The sequence below is a fragment of the Oncorhynchus mykiss genome, chromosome 6, assembly GCF_013265735.2.
Source record: "Oncorhynchus mykiss isolate Arlee chromosome 6, USDA_OmykA_1.1, whole genome shotgun sequence".
Lineage (NCBI taxonomy): Eukaryota > Metazoa > Chordata > Actinopteri > Salmoniformes > Salmonidae > Oncorhynchus > Oncorhynchus mykiss.
Genome location: NC_048570.1, coordinates 50,007,735 through 50,013,734, shown reverse-complemented (window position 1 = coordinate 50,013,734; position 6,000 = coordinate 50,007,735).

Below are 6,000 nucleotides of genomic sequence, written 5' to 3'. Positions count from 1 at the left end.
GTAGATCCTCATCAAGGACCTCTGAGGACAGAATGTGATCTGTAGCGTAGTAACCCTCTTGAAGGGTCATGTGATTGGTCAGATCTGCAGTGAAGAGAATCAGCGCATTACAACTTTATCAATACCTGCACAGGATCGGTACATCTGAACATCACTCCTGCCGGACAGGTACAGGATGGCAACAACAACTGCCCGAGTTACACCAGGAACGCACAATCCCTACATCGGTGCTCAGACTGTCCGCAATAGGCTGAGAGAGGCTGGACTGAGGGCTTGTAGGCTTGTTGTCTGGTGAGGACCTGCCTTACATCACCAGCAACAATGTCGCCTATGGGCACAAAACCCACCATCGCTGAACAAGACAGGACTGGCAAAAAGTGCTCTTCACTGACAATTTAAGGTTTTGTCTAACCAGGGGTGATTGTCAGTCGGATTCACGTTTATCGTCGAAGGAATGAGGGTTATACCGAGGCCTGTACTCTGGAGCGGGATCGATTTGGAGGTGGAGGGTCCGTCATGGTCTGGGGCAGTGTGCCACAGCATCATCGAACTGAGCTTGTCATTGCAGGAAATCTCAACACTGTGATTTACAGGGAAGACATCCTCCTCCCTCATGTGGTACCCTTCTTGCAGGCTCATCCTGACATGACCCTCCAGCATGACAATGCCACCAGCCATACTGCTCGTTCTGTGCATGATTTCCTACAAGACAGGAATGTCAGTGTTATGCCATGGACAGCAAAGAGCCCGGTTCTCAACCCCATTGAGCATGTCTGGGACCTGTTGTTTCGGAGGGTGAGGGCTAGGGCCATTACCCCCAGAAATGTCTGGGAACTTGCAGGTGCCTTGGTGGAAGAGTGGGGTTATCATATCACAGCAAGAACTGGCAACTATGGTGCAGTCCATGAGGAGGAGATGCACTGCAGTACTTAATGCAGCTGGTGGCCACACCAGATACTGACTGTTACTTTTGATTTTGACCTTTTGTTCAGGGACACATTATTCCATTTCTGTTAGTCACATGTCTGTGGAACTACTTCAGTTTATGTCTCAGATGTTGAATCTTGTTATGTTGCTACAAATACTTACATGTTAAGTTTGCTAAAATAAACGCAGTTGATAGTGAGAGGACGTTCATTATTTTGCAGAGTTTAGAAATGTTATGAACAATGTTTTCAATATCCCACTTTATCCCCTGCAATACTTGTTACAGTGCACTCTTAGAAAAGCTGAAGAACTATTTTGGAACCCTTTTTTTCTAAGGGTGTAGTTAATAGCCAGGTTATGATGAGGTCTTCTTAACCATGACCAGTAGACTAAATAAGATAGTGGTCAGAATTATGACCAGCTGGTTCTATAGAGGTCACAATTATGACCAACCTGTCATTTGGTGTCCAGAAAAAGACGGCATATTCTGGTCAGTGAAAAGACGTAAAATAAATACTTTTTTCTATCAGTTTAAAAACCAGACTAAAACAATCATGTATGTAACACATACAATCAAGGTTTATCGGTCGCGTACACATATGACCAGATACCACAGCAGGTGCAGCGAAATGCTTGTGTTTCTAGCTCCAACAGTGCAGTTATACAACATCAATAAAATAACATACCAACTCGCAAATAATGCAGAAAGATCAAAACAAGAAAGAAATGCAACCCCTATACAGTAAACACCTATTAAAAATTAAGTTGCTGGGGTATTTTTGAAGGGTCACACTGCTCTGCTAAAATTGCATTGGTCAATACAGTACCATAATACCGAAGACAAATACAGTATTCAAACCCCTCGGCTTTTTCAACATTTTGTTACGTTACAGCCTTATTCTAAAATGGATTAAGTTGTTTTTATTCCTCATCAATCTACGCACAATACCCAATGATGAGGAAGCAAAAACAGGTTTTTAGAAATGTTTGCAAATGTATTATTTTTTGTTGTTGAAATATCACATTTACATAAGTATTCAGATCCTTTACTCAGTACTTTGTTGAAGCACCTTTGGCAGCGATTACAGCCTTGAGTATTCTTGGGTATGACGCTACAAGCTTATCACACCTGTATTTGTGGAGTTTCTTCCATTCTTCTCTGCAGGTCCTCTCAAGCTCTGTCAGGTTGAATCGTGAACGTTGCTGTACAGCTAATTTCAGGTCTCTCCAAAGATGTTCGATCGGGTTCAAATCCGGGCTATGGCTGGGCCACTCAAGGACATTCAGAGACTCCTGTGTTGTCTTGGCTGTGTGCTTAGGGTTCTTGTTCTGTTGGAAGGTGAACCTTCGCCCCAGTCTGAGGGAGCAGGTTTCGTCAAGGATCTCTCTGTACTTTGCTTCGTTCATCTTTCCCTTGATCCTGAAAAACATCCCCACAGCATGATGCTGCCACCACCGTGCTTCACTGTAGGGATGGTGCCAGGTTTCCTCCAGACAAGACGCTTGGCATTCAGGCCAAAGTGTTCAATATTAGTTTCATCAGACCATAGAATCTTGTTTCTCATTGTCTGAGAGTTTTTAGGTGCCTTTTGGCAAACTCCAAGCAGGCTTTCATATGCCTTTTACTGAGGAGTGGTTTCCGTCTAGCCACTCTACCATAAAGGCCTGATTGGTGGTGTGATTCAGGGATGGTTGTCCTTCTGGAAGGCTCTCCCCCCTCCACATTGGAAATGTTGAGCTCTGTCAGAGTGACCATTGGGTTCTTGGTCACCTCTGTGACCAAGGCCCTTCTCCCCCGATTGCTCAGTTTGGCCAGGTGGCCAGCTGTAGGAAGAGTCTTGGTGGTTCCAAACATCTTCCACTTAAGAATGATTGAGGCCACTGTGTTCTTGGGGACCTTCAATGCTGCAGACATTTTTTGGTACCCTTCCCCAGATCTCTGCCTCAACACAATCCTGTCTCGGAGCTCTACAGACAATTCCTTTGACCTCATGGCTTGGTTTTTGCTCTGGCATGCACTGTAAACTGTGGAACTGTGAATACAGAAGCTGGAGACGAGAAGCAAGTACAGGAAGTGAACATTTTAATGAAAGACGGACAGAAACAGAATACAGACAGCGTCTGGACAGGGGAAAACAAAAACGACAATAATGCTGACACGGGGATGAAACAAAGGAAAGCGCAGATGTGCGTAATGATGGTGACAGGATTGCGTAATGAAGGGCAGCCTGGTGCCCTCAGGGCCAGAGAGGGGAAGTGGGAGCAGGCGTGACAGGGACCTTGTATATACAGGTGTGTCTAATGCCTGCTAAACATTTTGTTTCTTTCATTTGATGACATTGTGAAAGATGTCTTCAGTGATCACACGTTTGATAACACATGGGATAGGGTTTTAATGGGTAGAGCAAGTGTATTGCCAATGTGAAAACAGTGTAAGGTACTATAACTTCTTCCATTTACTGTAGCATACTACATTCAAAGGGCAATTTTAAAACAGAGTCCTGAATTTCTTTGCTATTGTATTAACTGGTTGTTAAAATAACTAAATTGAGAAGATATCGTTGTTGTGTTTTGGTGATTAAGCCAATGTACTCATTATATTTGACAGTACACTTACAGGACCTTCAGAAGGTATTCATTCATTTACGTACAGTACCAGTAAAACATTTGGACATACCTACTCATTCAAGGGTTTTTCTTTATTTTTTACTATTTTCTACATTGTAGAATAATAGTTAAGACATCAAAACTAGGAAATAACACATATGGAGTCATGTAGTAACCAAAAACGTGTTAAAAACATCTTATTTGAGATTCTTCTAAATAGCCTGTCAGGCCCTGATCTGTTTCACCTGTCTTTGTGATTGTCTCAACCTCCTCCAGGTGTCGCTTATTTTCCCCAGTGTATTTTTCCTTGTGTTTCCTGTCTCTCTGTGCCAATTCGTCTTGTATGTTTCCAAGTCAACCAGTATTTTTCCCGTTCTACTACTTTTTCTAGTCCTCCCGGTTTTGACCCTTGCCTATTTCTGGACTTTACTTGCCTGCCTGACCATTCTGCCTACCTTGACTACGAGCCTGTCTGCCACTCTGTACCTCCTGGACTCTGATCTGGTTTTGACCTTTTGCCTGTCCAGGACCATTCTCTTGCCTACCCCTTTGGATTAATAAACATTGTAAGACTCTAACCACCTGCCTCCTGTGTCTGCATTTGGGTCTCACCTTGTGCCTTGATAAGCCACCCATTACCTTGATGACAGCTTTGCAAAATCTTGTCATTCTCTCAACCAATTTCACATGGAATGCTTTTCCAAAAGTCTATGCTGAGCACTTGTTGACTGCTTTTCCTTCACTCTGCGGTACAACTCATCCCAAACAATCTCAATTGGGTTGAGGTCAGGTGATTGTGGATGCCAGGTTATCTGATGCAGCACTCCATCACTCTTCTTCTTGGTTAAATAGCCCTTACACAGCCTAGAGGTGTGTTGGGTCATTGTCCTGTTGAAAAACAAACAATAGTTAAGCGCAAACCAGATGGGATGGCGTATCACTGCAGAATGCTGTGGTAGCCATGCTGGTTAAGTGTTTCTTAAATTCTAAATAAATCACTGACAGTGTCACCAGCAAAGCATCCCCACACCTCCTCCTCCGTGCTTCATGGTGGGAATCACACTCGGAGATCATCTGTTCACCTACTCTGCATCTATCAAAGACACTAAGAACTAAGAATCTCAAATTTGGACTCATCAGACCAAAGGACAGATTTCCACCGGTCTAATGTCCATTGCTCGTGTTTCTTGGCCCAAGTAAGTATCTTCTTATCATTACTGTCCTTTACTAGTGGTTTATTTGCAGCAATTCGTCCAAGAAGGCCTGATTCCTGCTGTGTCCTCTGAACAGTTGATGGTGAAATGTGTCTGTTATTTGAACTCTGTGAAGCTTTTATTTGGGGTGCAATCTGAGGTGCAAGTTAACTCTAATGAACTTATCCTCTGCAGCAGAGGTAATTCTGGGTCTTCCTTTCTTGTGGCGGTCCTCATGAGAGCCAGTTTCAACATGGCGCTTGATGGTTTTTGCGACAGCACTTGAAATCTTCCGGATTGACTGACCTTCATGTCTCAAAGTAATGATGGACTGTCCTTTCTCTTTGATTATTTGAGCTGTTCTTGCCATAAAGGGGACTTGTTTTTTTAGCAAGTAGGGCTATCTTCTGTATACCAACCCTACCTTGTCACAACACTGATTGACTAACGCGTTACAAAGGAAAGAAATTCCACAAATTAACTTTTTAACAAGGCACACCTGTTCATTGAAATGCATTCCATTTGACTACCTCATGAAACTGGTTGAGAGAATGCCAAGAGTGTGCAAAGCTGTCAAAGGCAAAGGGTGGCTACTTTGAAGAATATAACAAATATTTAGATAATTTTTTATTTTATTATTTTGGTTACTGCATGATTCCATATGTGTTATTTCATCGTTTTGATGTCTTCACTATTATTTTACAATGTTGAAAATAGTAAAAATAAAGAAAAACCCTTGAATGAGTAGGTGTTTCCAAACTTTTGACTGGTTCTGTAAGTATTCACACCCCTGAGTCAATACTTTGTTGAAGCACCTGTGGCAGTGATTACAGCTGTGCGTCTTTCTGGGTAAGTCTCTAAGAGCTTTGCACACCTTGATTGTACAATATTTGCCCGTTATTCTTATAAAATATCTTCAAGCTCCGTCAAGTTGGTTGTTGATCATTGCTAGACATCCATTTTCACGTCTTGGCACAGATTTTCAAGCCAATTTAAGTCAAAACTGTAACTAGGCCACTCAGGAACATTCAATGTCATCTTGGTAAGCAACTCCAGTGTATATTTGGCCTTGTGTGTTAGGATATTGTCCTGCTGAATGGTGAATTCGTCTGTGTCTATTACAGACTGAACCAGGTTTTCCTTTAAGATTTTTGCTGTACTTAGCTCTATTCTGTTTCATTCATCCTAAAAAACTACCTAGTCCAAGCAGACCCATGACATGATGAAAATATGAAGAGTGGTACTCAGTTATGTGTAGTGTTTGATTTGCCCC